Source organism: Papio anubis, chromosome 12 (assembly GCF_008728515.1).
Source record: "Papio anubis isolate 15944 chromosome 12, Panubis1.0, whole genome shotgun sequence".
NCBI lineage: Eukaryota > Metazoa > Chordata > Mammalia > Primates > Cercopithecidae > Papio > Papio anubis.
This window is the reverse complement of record NC_044987.1, coordinates 70,586,979-70,601,695: the sequence shown is the minus strand read 5'-3', so window position 1 is coordinate 70,601,695 and position 14,717 is coordinate 70,586,979. Positions and strand designations below refer to the sequence as shown.

General features: G+C 47.3%; 1 long non-coding RNA gene across 1 annotated transcript in view; it reads right to left on the bottom strand.

Moving 5' to 3' along the window:
* LOC103877662 overlaps nucleotides 1–14,259 on the bottom strand; it is a 43,912-nt gene extending 29,653 nt beyond the window's left edge. Inside the window, exons 1-2 of the long non-coding RNA XR_637459.4 lie at nucleotides 11,291–14,259; nucleotides 7,368–7,565 (exon numbers count right to left, since the gene is read on the bottom strand). This is a non-coding gene — a long non-coding RNA (uncharacterized LOC103877662). The remainder of the gene's footprint in view (nucleotides 1–7,367; nucleotides 7,566–11,290) is intronic.
* Between the last annotated feature and the right edge of the window lie 458 nt (nucleotides 14,260–14,717).

The following is a 14,717-nucleotide window of genomic DNA, read 5'->3' as shown; positions in this document are numbered from 1 at the left end:
GAGTGACCAGGACCTTAATCAGGGTAGAGGCAAGAGAGAGAGTATATTCCTGTTCCCACTGGACACCAAATGAACATCTATGTGTAGAGACACACGGGCAAACACGCACCCCTTTGAAGGCACTGGCATTCTGCAACCACAGGACTGGACCTAGTCAGGGGTGTGATGGTTAGTTCTGTGTCAGTTTGGCTAGGTTGTATCACCCAGTCATTTCATCAAACATTAAATTAGATGTTGCTGTGAAGGAGTTTTGTGGATATGGTTAGCATCTAAAATCAGTTGGCTTTGAGTAAAGGGGCCTTTGACAACATGGGTGGGCCTCATCTAATCAGTTGGAGGCCTTATGAGCAAAAACAGGTTTACTGGAGAAGAAATTTGGTTCTGTTTCTGATAAACCCTCTTGATACAGAAGATGTGACCCACTCCCCTTCTTCACAAGGTCTCCTACGAGCCAAGGAAGCCACATACTATCAAGAGTCCTGCTTTGAAGTCAGCTGTGGCTTGTGATAGACCCAGGCAAGAAATTATTGTCATTCAAAGATTCCTCGTTGAGGGAAAGAGGCATGAGACACAGGGCTATTTCCTCAGCACCATCTGCCTCACTACCACCACTCCCTTCGGCTCAGCCCACCAAAAGGAGGTACACTGGCCATCCCAAGTCAGGAGGAGAAGGCACAACTCAGCATCGCTAGGCTTGCACCTGGTCCTCCTGACCTTCTGCCACTTCTTCTTTACCCAGTTTCTCCCCTGTCCCTTGTACCTTGGCCGTGTGCCTGTGCAGAGGGTAAGCAATTGGTTCCAAGGATAGAGTCTCTTTCCTGGCTCCCATGCTGGAGTTGCTGCTTTCCTTCCCTGTCCAGTATTCCAGAGGTGCTGGAACTACTGTCCAGTATTATTTTTCCTCAACCTCCCCTTTTCCAGCCCCCAACAGCCATGCCCTGGTTGCCAGAGTCTGTGACTGGGGTCCTGCTGCCTCCTCCCAGGCACCACTAACCCTGGACACCCCACCTATCTACAGCCCACTGCATTACTAGTCACTTGGCTTGCTTGTGAGTTCATCTACTCTCAGACCCTGGCCTTCCACCCCTTAGCCTAGCCTGTCCCATCCTGACTGAGACCTGGGCTGGGACCTTTGAAGGCATAGCTGCTGCCAGCCCCAGCTGCGGTGAGCACAGTCAGCACAGAAGAGACTCGCTGGTGGTCCCAGGAGCCCCACACATCGGGTTGGGGGCAGGAAGCCCAGGCACTCTTGATTTGAGAGAGCAGCAGCCCCACGATAGTGGGGTGGTAAAGTCATTCTCCAAGTCCAGCTCTATCACTGGCCATCTGTCTGCAGCCGCACATGGGAGGGGGTTACAGACCAAGGGGAAGGGGCTGCAGCAGCTGCAGAGTGGAGCTGGAGTGACTACTGCTGTGGCCATGGCCACCTGATTACCTGTCTCCTCTACAGCATGGCATTTCAGGGCCAAAGGAAGCCTCCACACCAGATGCTTATGGTTGAATGTAGAGGTGTGGGCAAAATCAGGCTGTATTAGTCTGTTCTCACGCTGCTAATAAAGACATACCTAAAACTGGGTAATTTATAAAGGAAAGAGGTTTAATTGACTTACAGTTCAGCATGCCTGGGGAGGTCTCAGTAAACTTACAATCATGGTGGAAGGGGAAGCAAACACATCCTTCTTCACATGGCAGCAGCAAACAGACATGCAGAGCAAAAGGGGGAGACGCCTTTTATAAAACCATCAGCTCTCATGAGAAGTCACCCTCTATCACGAGAACAGCAGCATGGGGGTAACCGCCCCCACGAGCCAATTACCTCTCACCAGGTGCCTCCCATGACACGTGGGGATTTATGGGAACTGCAATTCAAGATGAGATTTGGGTGGGGAGATAGCCAAACTATAACACAGGCCATCAGCAGTCCTTGGTCAATAATTAAAATGGAAAAGACTTAAAGCTGTTTTAACCAATGTCTAGTCCCAAACCCTGCCTACCATTCCCCTTCCCTAGGTTCTAATGAATTGCTCTGAGACGGACCCTGAGAATAAGTATCTTTGTTAAAGTGCTTTTTAACAAAAATCACTTCTCAGGTGATTATAATGTGTAGCCTGGGCTGAGAACTTCTGCTTTGGAACTTTGCAATTGAGCCAACAACATTGATATCCCCTGAGAGCTTGTTAGAAATGCAGACTCTCTGGCCCCATCCCAGACCTATTGACTGAATCAACTGCATACGATCCCCAGGTGATTCACATGCATGTTTAAGTTTGGAAAGCACCATGGGAAGTAAAGGCAACAACCCCTTCACTCAAGGGGATTTACTTTCATTCTCCTTTTGGTTCTCACTCCATGACTGCAGTTCTGCATTATGTGACAGTACCCAGAACGAGGGGTCAAAATGACCAAATATTATGAGCACTGTGCCCTAGATCTGAGTCAGGCCTTAGATCTACCAAGGGTCACGAATAATTATTCTTCAGACTAGAACTGCTAATGATATCCAGCTGGAGGCAGTCCTAATGCTTTTTCCATATACGGTCTTTTTGATGGGTTGACCTCGCACTATTAGTGACGCCTCTTGACTGAGCATTTGCCAAATGACAAGTACTTTATAAACACTGATCAGTTTCATCATCCCATAACCCCCTAAAAGTTAGATTTTATCAGCCCCACTTTACAAATGTAGAAACTGAGGCTCAGAGAGGTTAAAGAGCCCAAGGTCACATAGCTAGTTCGTGGCAGAGCCGTGATGGGAATTCTGGGTGTCTGATTCCAAAACTCAATATTGATCCTTGTTTTATTTATGAAGCAAGTACGCCTTGCTTCATAAATAAAAGCTGTGATAGAACTTCAAAAACCAGACTCAGAGATCCCAATGTTCTCAGGAAAAAAAAAAAAAAGAAAATACATTGCCCATTGCCGTTTCCTGAGACCAGTAACCAGAGGGAAGGATTTTTACATAAGCAAAAAGTGCCTTTGGGAATTCAAGTCCGACGCATTAATATAATGATTATTCCTCCCGCCTGGGCTCTAACTATATTTTTATTAGGATGCTTTACATATTCTTTAGCTTAGCTCTTTTAAAATGCTAAACTGTCTCTGCGTCCTCAAATGTGCCAAAACTCTAGGCAGTATATTTACAGGAAGTAAACACCCGCCTCCTACCCTCTAACCAAATAACTCCCAGAGGCCTGAATTAGTGGTATGCCTTTTAAGGAGGTGAAAATCCAACTCTCTCTCAGGAACATGACTGACATAAAATTCAAATCAAACTAAATTTATGAAGGGAACTCAGGCTGGCTTGAAGGCTCGTCTTGTGGCTGAATAGTTATGATCACACACTGTTTTAGGTATGTTCCAGGCTCCTCTGAGGCTGAAGCAGTTGGTTCCCGGGGCTCTGTCTCTGGAGAGTTTGGTGGTTCTGTCTGTGGCCAGGGTCAGAGGTCAGCTAGTGATGAGGTCAGGGTCCATGGTTGGGATTTGGATCCAGTTGGTGACAGAATCTCTAAGCTATGTATGAGATAAGGTTTAGTAAGTTACTTTCTCTCCAAAGGCATCGACTTGCAGGGTCACAAGGTCTCCCATTTAGGGTGTCTTGTCATGATGTCCTTTTTTATTTTCAAATATTTCAGCATAGAGAAGAACTCAATTTTAGGGACAGTTGCCCTAATCAAGAATCCTCAGTCCGAGGGCCACAAGCTTTTGTGCACGCTCAGGAGGAAGCCCACACAAGCAATAGTTGTAAGTATTTCACTGTTATTTGTCTTTCAATTAACAGCTAAGGCCACAAGCTAGTGTAAGGCATGTCAAAAATGGGCTTTTTTGGTGAAAATACTGGCCCCATTGAGTAGGGAGATTGACACTGCTGTCTTAGTTTGTTTGGGCTGCCATAACAAAATACCATAACCAGGGTAGCTTACAAACAACAGAAATTTATTTCTTACACCCTGGAGGCTGGGAAGTCCAAGACCAAGGCTCCAGCAGGTTCAGTGCTTGGTGAGGTCCAGCTTCTGGTTCTGAGATGGTCTTCTCCTCGCTGTGACCTCACATGACAGAAGGGGAAGGGAGCTCTCTGAGGTCTTCTTTATGAAGGGTGCTAGTGCCACTGATGGAAGCTCTTCCCTCATGACCTAATCACCTCCCAAAGGCCCAACTTCCCATAATATTATCACCTTGGGGATTAGGATTTCAACACATGAATTTGGTGGAGACACAAACATTCAGACCCCAGCAAGCTTTCATTGGTGAAATAAAAGGCGCTCAGGATTTGGGGACCAGCTGAAAATACTTCAGAGACATTTGCATGAGTAGGACCGAAGAACTCAGGGAAGCCTGTACCTGTGATCACGATGCAGGGCTCTGGGTCTGGCCACTGGTTTAGGAGGCTTTCTGCTTGTCTGATGTTGACACAAACACAGAAATCTCATGTCTGGAATTTTGTTATGTCTACCTCAAGTGATCCTCACACAGGGTGAGGTTGGATGTAAAAGGACAGACAGCCGGGACCTCCCTGGACTCACACAACAGGTTGTAGGAACTGCTGGGTTGCCTGCTTTGCCAGGGTGTAAATGTCTGTGTGTGGAGAAACTGGCTGTGAGACTCACTTTCATGTAACCTAGGAGTGAGACTGTGGGGGAGCAGCTGACCCCACCCCCTCAGACTTCTTCGAATGACCTGTCACCCACTCCCGGCTTCCAAGCTTCTCTGCAGGAGGAAAAGTCCCCAGGTATCGTTGCCCTTTATCAAATTCATCATTCTTTCATCTCATTTGTTTTTCATTTTTTTGCTTCGGAGTCAGAGCTGTATGCATCAGACATGGAAAGGATTTCAGAACAGCTCCTGGCGAGGACTAATCTGATGAGAAGTGATTATGCTCTCACTGGAGAAGCAATTTATTGCCAACCAAATTCTTGTTGCCAGATGAATAAAGTTGGTGTTAATTCTGCCCACTCAGGGTCCTAAATGACTCCTCAGAGCCACCTGTGGGAATCAACAGGCATTGACGACAAGGGCTGGGCTTACAGTCTGGCCCACTGAGACCATAGCAATGATGTGTACAGCCTCTTAGACACCTCGGGCCCTTCCATCTCTGGAACCCTGGGAAAGTCAGAGCTGAAGGAGCCCTCGGAGTTGTCCAATCCAACCGTCTTCATCAGGAGGAGACTGTGACTCACAGAGATCCCTGTACTTACCCACAGCCACACAGTGGAGCTGGAAGGAGGGCTCTGGCCATCTCCCAGACTGCTCCTGAATTCCATTCAACAAACACGTGTCCAGGGCTTGCCCAAGGAAAGGCCCTGCCTCGTTCTGGGAATAAGCAAGTTCCCTGTGCTGGGTGAGCTCTCTGGACAGAGAGGGAGTGATAATGCAGCAAATATAAAAGAGAAAGGACGCAACAGAACACACAGCGCTGTGAGTCCTGCTGCAGGCTGAGCTTTCTTTGGTCTTGGAAATGAATGCGAAGGAGGGTTGAGAGGAGCAAACAGGGCTAGAGGAAGGGCCCTAGGGCAGCATCTGGAAACCTCAGGAGTGAGGATAGCAGGCCCGAGCCCAGCTCAGCATAGGAGCTCCTGTGACTGATTTCAGTGCAACATCCCGAGGCCCCAAGACGGCTCCACAGGTGGGACCTTGCATGGAAGTGGGCACATCAACCCCATCTCTGCATCTGAACAGACCCCTGAAATGGGTCGAATGCCAGCCTCTCCTCTCCTCCCTGTAGTCCTTCTGTCTTGCCTCCTTCATCTCCTCTCTAGCTTCAATGGCTCTCCAAGGATCCTGGAGTCTCTGGGGCACCAGCTGGGTGTTCCTCGGAAAAGCCAATCTCTCTGCCTCCTCTCCTCTCCCAGGAGAAAACTAAATAACCACAACGAACATGTGTCCAGAGCCCTCCAGCCTACAAGGCACTCTTCCCTCACACTATCTCATTTACTCTTCACCATAACTCATTCTTCTCCACCCCTCCTCCAGTGTATAGGTGAAAACAAATCCAGGGTCCAAGTAACTGGCCCAGGTCATCGAGCTGGATCTGGGTGGACCCATTCCTGGACCTCTTCCTAGAACCACAGTTATCAGCACAGACTTTTGAGCTGATTCCCTGGCTCTGAATCCCAGCTGCAGCACTCACCAGCTCTGAGACTTGGGAAAATAACTTACCCTCTCTCTGCCTCTGTTTCCTCATCTGGAAAATGGTACTACTACTAATAAAATTAATCACACTGGATTGTCATGAAGATTAAATTAATTAATGCAGGTAAAGAACTTAGAATAGTGCACCCTAAGTATTAGCTCTTACAAGCATTAACTCTAACCTAGGGTTCCAGCAGATTCCTCCTGTTAGGCCATTCAGCATCCCTGGGTACCTTCAGAGAAGTTGCCATCGACTAGGCTGGCCCTCAGGACAATTAGAATCCTTCCTGAGTTTGCCTCCTCCTTCTCCCATCCTCAGCCTCCCTCTATTTCCCCTTTGATTCTCAGCAATTCTTCCCCACTAATCCTCCTCCCCACACCCACACCTAGCCAGACAGGCTATTCCAAGATTCTATAAGATGAAACTACTCGACCTTTGTGTTCAGAATTTATCCTTTACAATGTTAGTTTCTAAATGTTCAGTACATACAAAAAGAGTTAGTTGTTCCTTTAAGAGTCCAGTTTTAAATTAAAAAGAAAGCTCTCTAGTAAGAAGCAGCTTTGCCTCTGCCTCCCAGCAGCAGCAAGGGGATTATCAGCAAAAAACCATATTGCATACTTAATTGCAATACCATCCCGAAAGCCAAAGTCTGGTCTAGGCTGAGTGGCTGATCTGAGCCCTCATAGTTACTACTTCCAAGTTCTGCAGAAGCCATCGAGGGTTCCATAGAAAAGATCTTTGCAGGAGCATGGTTCTCCGACACTGGGAATAACAGAGGTGACCTGGCACACTAGTGCTTGTTTTGACCTGTGGCTTCTTGGAACCACAGGCTTTGGATGCCAAAGAAGATTTACCTTAGGGAAATGGAGGAAGCAGACCCAGGAAGGGGGTGGTCCCTGGAGCTCCTGAGCGGCTTTGGCCACTGACTCTGCCCAGGTGCACAGAGTGCTTTGCCCAGTGGAAATAGAATAGGGATATTGGATTTGCCTAGACCACTTCCATGTATGAGCTGATGATGTGCTTTGTGATGTGTGGAAGCAGCAGAGGAAACCTCTGGCATTTCCTGCAGCTTCATTTGTCCTCCCTAGTGCCTGGTGCATAGTAGGGACCTAGTGTATGTTTGATGAATGAATTTCCTGAAGGTTGATGATCCACTCATTTTGAATCACGAAATTAACATTCAAGGACCCTCTCAGGGTTGCTGAGGGAGTGTGATTGGTTGCGAGCCTAAGCCACTTACATGCTCTCCTCTCCAGCAGTGGAAAACTTTATCTCATGCCTTTCAAGTAGAGATAGTCAAAGCTTAAATGGCTCAGCAGCTCCCGCCGATGTGTATCAGTGAATTGAAGCTTTTCAGAATCCCAGTGGAGCATCGAAGTCAAGGAATGAAGGGCGATATCTTGCAAGGGCAGGCTTCCTGGGAGTGTTCAGGAACTTCCTAAATACAATAGGAAATGAACTGCGTAAAATAGCTGGCTCCTACCCCACATTGTTAGAGAAAGTATCAAGTTTAAGAAAGTTTTACAGAAACTCAACTAGACCACACACATCATCTCAAGACCATGGCCTTCCAAGCATCTGGGTTCAGTGGTCCCTAAAAGGAAAAGACTGTTCCAGCATGGACCCCACCCCCAGCTGCCTCACTGTTGCCAGCCTCCTTTCCAGATTAACTGTCTCTGGTCCCTCATCCAGTCATCTCCTGTGCTGTCAATAGAAGTATGCACCTACCTCATAGATCTGGTCAGGCCAGTCTCCTTAATACCCCAATGACTCCCCATTGTCTTCGAGATGGAATAAAACTTTCTCAACTTGGCGTGCAAAGCCCTTTAAAACCTGGTCTTCATTCAGGCTTGATGTGCAGCCAGTACTCACCAATAAAGCCATACCAGCTGTTAAAATATTGAAATACTTCTGTGCTCATTCAATGACCCCAGACATGAGCCAGCCAACCTCCTTGCTCACATGTCTCCTGGCCAGAGCCCTGAGGGGAAACAGTGCCCTGATGGCACTTGGCACTGACTCCCCCACAGGCGTATGCTGGGCTGGGCTAAGGTCCCTGGCGCAGGCCAGCATCCCCCAGAGGCACCCTCACATGGAAATGTTCGGGAACTACAATTTCTGTTGTAGACCACACTGGTTGTAAAATGCAGTATTTTGAATATTACTCCCACCTCAGTCAACGTACTGGATTTATTACCATTTCCTTGTTCACTTATTCGATGAATTAAGAATGCCTGAATGAATAAAGGGATGAGTGATATGTGAGCTAGTACTTGCTGTCTTCCCCAGCCCTATCATGAAGGAAGGGGGTTCACAGGGACATATTGGTGATTAGAAGACACAAATAAGGTACCAACCACAGTGGCCACAGATATGTCACTCAGTGCCAGAAATGGTCACTCAGGAAGGGACTTTCATAGATGGGTTATACGCCAACCAAGTTCTCAAGAAGGGTCTTTCATGGGTGGGTTATACCCCAGCCAGGTTCTCAGCCATCCAAGTGTAGAAAGTGAACTTCTGCAGTGCACCCCAAAGTCATTTTTCAGGGGCAAATTCACACAACCAGGCTCAAAAGTCATGTTGTATTGTGGGAACACCAGCCTAATGATTGGGAAAGGTGACTGGAGTGCTCTGTGTCTTGTCCAGGCATTTCAGCTGTGACTTTTTCAGTTGCCAGAGACAGGAATTCTAATTCAAAATGACGTAAGTGCAAAAGAAATTTATCAGCTTTCAAAACTGAAAGTTTCAGGGAATAAGTCTAATTTCAGGTACAGCTGGATTCAGGCATCAAATGGTATCATCAGGACTCAATTTTTTCCTTCTCTGGGTTCTACCTTGTTGATTTAGGCTCCATATGGTGGACAGATGGCTTCCTGCCTCCAGGATCCCATCTTCCCAGCTTCAAGTCTAGCTGGCAAGAGTGGAAGAGTCTCCGCTGGAAGCCTCAGCATGCATCTCATGGCATCTCCTTGGTCCTAATGAGGTCACATAGCCAACTCTGAGCCAAGCCTTGCGACCAGCAGAGGAGTGTTACATTCTGATTGCCTGAGGCCTAGATCACATGCTCCACCCCAAGCCAAGAGTTGGTGCCTCCCAAGCACAAGGGCTGAGTGTAGGGGAAAGAGGGAAGTTGGATATGGGTACCACAATGCAGGGTTGGATGCTGGGCAGCAAACCCAACCAATGCCCACTGTACCAGGACACCCTATTATAGTACTGAGCAGGCCAAAACATTCTTCAGGGGCTTGCTTGGTATGTCAGAATAAGGCAAGAGGGCTATTAGGAAGTGAGATTATTTTCACCAAGATCCAGAAATTGTCCTCATGCCAAAGCAGAACACCCATCTCTCAGGCAAAGCTGGGAACAGGCTAACAACCCTCCTCTCTGAAGCCCAGTTTCTCCCTAGGCCCCATTCCTTCTGCAGGCAGGCTGTGCCTTGATTCAGATGGGTTGATATCACCGATGCTACCCCAAGGCTGTAGGTGAGTAATTGCACCCAGTTGTGCCCACGCTACCTAGGTTTTCTTCACTCTGACTCATTTACATTGATTCATAAATAAAATGCATTCCCATGGTTCCTTCTACTTGTTCTAATGCTGTACCGCACAACCCAGTTCAGCAGCCTAATGAGATGGAGCAGGCCAGAGACTTCTCCGCATATCTTACAGGTGGCGTGATGAAAGGAAAGAGAGGACAAATGATGTGCCCAGGTTCACACAACAGGATAAAGGCTTCTCCACCCCCTGCTGATCACTCCCTGACTCAGCACTTACTACATCAATGAAGTTACCTACTGAGGTTTGTCAGTAACAGTTCAGTTTCTTCAACTCATCCCTGAGATGTACCAGGAGACTGACCCTTAGAATGAACGTGAAAAGACTTTTTTCTTAGCCACTCCCAGGCAATTTCCACTCACTTTCTCCTATTCTTGGCCCCTGAGCCACTCACAGAGGCACTGCCCTTGTCATTCTTAGGCTGGAGGGATAATTCCTCTCGGCTGTGGAGTGGAACCCTGCACAGCAATCTGTCCCTGAGGACTGACATAGCTCCCATCTAGATGCAGTCAGTGCTCAGATAAGACAAGATGGATGGCAAACAACGTTTGGACCAACAGGTGCCATTTGTTAACATGCTCTAGATCAATGGCTTCCAAAATTAAAACATTCTGTATCTGTCAGATGTCCCCACCAGACCCTCTGGCAGGGCAGAGGTACCAGCTGCAGACTGGTGTGAGGTTGGGGGCCATGGAAGGGAGGGGAGATTTCAGTTGGTGGTGGGGAGGATATAGCATTTCCTACCAGAGCCAAAAGCAAGCTCCCTCCCACTGCAGAGGTTCCCCAAATAAGTCAGAGGATGGGGGACAGGCAAGTCCAGCTGCTGACATTTCATAGTTAAAGGATGGAGGGACACATTTCCTGAGTTTCCTAAAACATCAAGCATTGTCTTGGGCATGGCATATACCTGAAACATGGAGGCTTCCCTCCCTTGCATGGAGAAAATGAGCCCACAGTGGTAAAAGTGTCTCCTGTTTTCTGCTGTCATTCAGGATTCATGAGTGTAGCAGATGCTGTGGAGCCTCCATCCCATATCCAGCCCACCTGAATTTACCTGCAGCTGTGAGGACATCTCAGCTCACTCCAGTGCATGTCCCTCCTCTCTGCCTGGCTGGCATCCTGCCTGAGAGCCTGCTCTCAGTGGCCAGTCACAACCATGACATGCAGGGGAGTTAATGCCTGGGGTGGGGATGGCAGGGAGTGAATAAGTACCCCAGGCTCCCTGCCCTCCAGTGGCACAATTTTGAGGCAAGGGCCACATGGTTTTCAGAAAGCTGCCAAGGATCAACCCTAGTTGCCCATGACAGTAACCCATTCATCAGAGCATTCACTTTATTGTTTCTTTGTCTTCTATGTCTAACCTTGCTTACTTCATCACTGTGCTTCAGGGGATCACCTCCCAAATAAACATCCGTGTCCTTGTTTCTCAAGAATGCCCCTCGCTGTGCTGACTCTGTGCAGCCCTTTCTTCCCCCGGGCCTCCTATAGGATCATAGTGCTATGTGAGTGGAGGGTACAGAAAGGGGTGCTGGCTCCACCCTGACTTTTCTACAAATCCCAGAGCATTGCTCCTCTCACCCTACCCCCACCACTTTCGCCCTGGGCTCACCAGTCAGCTCTTGATCTTCCAGGATTGGTCCAGCCCAAGGGTCTGTATCAACACAAGCCACGTGGCACAGTAGAGAGAACGTGGAGGAGGGTACTTGGCTTCCAGCTCTCTGATGACCTATGTGGGGAAGACATATGACCTCTCTGAACCTCAGAATTAGGAAATCTCTAAAATTAAGGAAGTACCAAACCTCTCTCACGGGGTTGTGGCTATGATCAAACAGGGAAATATATGTGAAGCTCTATGTAAACTCTAACTTTTTCCACAGCTGATATTCAGCAAGTACCTACCAGAACAGCTCTGTGATTTATGCCTGTTCCTTGTTCTGACTGGCCAGAGCCTGTGCTTTCCCTGTTATTAAATATGTCAAATATCACTTCTGAATAGCATCACTGTTATCTGGACATCTTGTATCCCTTGCTTGGAGGCAGCCAGCCAACCTCTCTGAATAGTAGAATTACAGCTCATCTATAAGGAGAGTCCTAGGGAGGGCCATGTTGCTGTGCCAAAGAAGAATGTCCTAATACAAGACATCCGAGGCATCCTCCAGATAGATCAATCCCGTTTCAAATGGGCAAACACAGAGCACCTTGTGCAAATATGCCACAAGACTTGCTTCCAGGCCCAGCCCGTTGCTTCAGTGTTTCAACCAGCTTAATTAAGCATGTTTAAAGGGATACATTCTCTCCCCCATCCATCCACAAAAAGGCCCTTGGCAGAACTTGGTTAATTAATCAGAGGGCTGTATGAGTGGGTGCTCTCTCGCTGGTAAAGAAAAGCTGACCTGGGTTTAGATCTAAGGGATTCGAGCTCTGAATAATCTTGGAAGATTGGGGAAGGCAACCTGGGGACAGGCCAGCAGGCACTCAGGGTTGGGCATGGGAGAGAGATACTCACACTCCACAATGTGGCATAATACAACGAGGTTGGGAGATGAGCAAAGGTCTTCATTAGAATCTGTTTGCATATTCATTGTCAACTGTGACTAGCTTAAACTAAACTCACCCATCACAGAAATCCATAGTGACTGTCAGACAATGATAAGACTTCTTAGTTCTCAATTTTGCTTTAAAGTAGAGACGACTGAAAATATGCACTGTGTGATGCTCATAATCAAAGATCAACTCCAACTAAAACTAACCAGTGATTAAACTTCACCCTCACTCCAACTGTTCACTCAATAACTGTGTTAACCATCATCCTTCCTGCCAGTCATTGCAGCTGTGGCTTTAAGGTTGGCACATGGGGCACTGCATTGGCCTGTTCATAGGAGGATAAGGGGATGTTCGGAGTATTTGATTTCTGTGCTACCATGGGATCAAAAGGCCAGCTTTGACTTAGCAGTGGCTTGGTGTGCAAGAGAGGAAGCTAGGACAAAGAGTGCTGGTCCACGAGAAGAAACTAGGAGACAGAATTAAGACACTGAGCACTTCCTGCCTGCAGCCCTTTAGTTATGCCTGTAAATTCTGAAAAGTTCTGCAGGTGCTGTATTATAAGAGTAGACACTTCACACAGAATCTGTCTTGGATGGCTGATGAGGTGCCACTTCTCTCTCTTTCCAGAAATGCCTTGATCTCTTCACCCTGCTGTGAATTATCAGGGTCCTGGGCCATAGACTTCTAGTTCTATCTTATTTCTTACTTCTTACCAGGAGTGGGAGGCAAATCTTTTCCTCTTAAGCATAACTCTGTGATATTAACACATTACAATATTAGCACATTGTGGACCCTGCCTCTTTTTTCTGCAGTAACAAAGATACTTACTCCATAGGGTGGATGGGAAAAAGAGAAAGGAAAGGAAGGGGCAAGAAACCCCTGTGCCATCCCTCGTGCCCTGGGCCTTATGCACATAGGCACCACCCTTGAGAAAAGCATCATCATCCAAACCCATTTTACAACTGAGGAAACCAAGGCTCAGAAATGGGAATGAGTGTTGGAGCCAAGAACCAAGATTAGTCTGACACTAAAGCATATGCCCTTGCCCTGAGCCACTGCCTGTGTCCTGACTTGGCCAGTCAGAGTCCAGTGTTTTGTTATTCTGTGTTTAATGGGGTACCATAAACACGAATTAATTCTGACATTCAGGGTAGAATTTGGTCAACAAATAGGGAAGGTATTGCTGGAGGAACTCAGATGTGAGAGAGATTTGGAGCAAAATAAGGTTAGCCAGGCTCACAGGCTGGAGCAAGAAATCAGCAAAGGGCCAGAGCCCCTAGAACCTGTGAATGGGACCTCATTTGTAGGGGGGAAAAAGGCCTTTACAGATGTAAATAGTTAAGGAGCTTCCTACGGTTTGAATATTTAGTCCCATCCAAAATATATTTTGAAACTTAATCCCCATTGCAACAGTATTAAGAAATGTGACCCTTAAGAGGTGACTGGAGTCAAGACCTCTGCCCCTGTGAATGAGATTAGGTGCCCTCATAAAAGGGCTTGAAGGAGGGAGTCTGCCTTTTTTGCCCTTTCACCTTCTGCCATGTGAGGACACAGTGCTCATCGCCTCTAGAGAATGCAGCAACATGGTGCCATCTTGGAAGCAGAGACAGCAGATCTCATAGACGCTGAATCCGCTGGCTCCTTGATCCTGTACTTCTTTCAGAACTGTGAGAAATAAATTTCTATTATTTATAAATTACCCAGTCTGCGGTCTTTTGTTACAGCAACACAAAGACAGATCTCAAGATTAGATCATCCTGGATTACCTGGGTGGGCCCTAAATTCAATGAACTGTGTCCTTAGAAGAGAAGAGAAGGGGAGATGAGACACGTAGAGGAGAAGGTGTTGTGAGGACAGTCGCAGAGGTTGGAATGACACATCTACAAACCAAGGAGCACCCTGGATTGCTGCAGCTGCCAGAAACTAGAGAAGAAACATCTCCTTCATAGCCTTCAGAAGGAACCAACCCTACAAACCGAACCAACACTTTGGGTTTGAACTTCTGGCCTCCATAATTGAAAGAATAAATTTCAATTGTTTTAAGCCACCCAGTTTTTGGTAATCTATTGTGGAAACCCTGGAAAACCAATACAGGCTCTATTGCTGGTAAGAATTAAGGTCAAACCAGGAAACACCAGCCATCCAGTGGCTTTGGGCTGAGGTTGGTCCTAGGTCAGTGATTAAGAGCCCGAGTCTCTCCTTAGGAACTGCATACTGATGATAGAAGCTCAAAACCCTCCTTCTTCAACTTGGAGAATTGGCTGAAGTTTCAAATGCCCTCCGGTGAGAGAGGATCCAGGTCCTGATGGTGAAGAGCTTTGGTGTCTGCTGCTGAGAAGGGCTGGGGCAGGCAGGAGCAGGCCCAAGCTGTGTGAGGTTCCTGTCATGGGGGTGTGATCTAACAGATAGGGCAGGAAGAGGGAGATTGTGCCTCTGTTTTTTTCTTCATTGATCATCTATACCTTTGGAAGGATGGACATGAAGACTAGCTA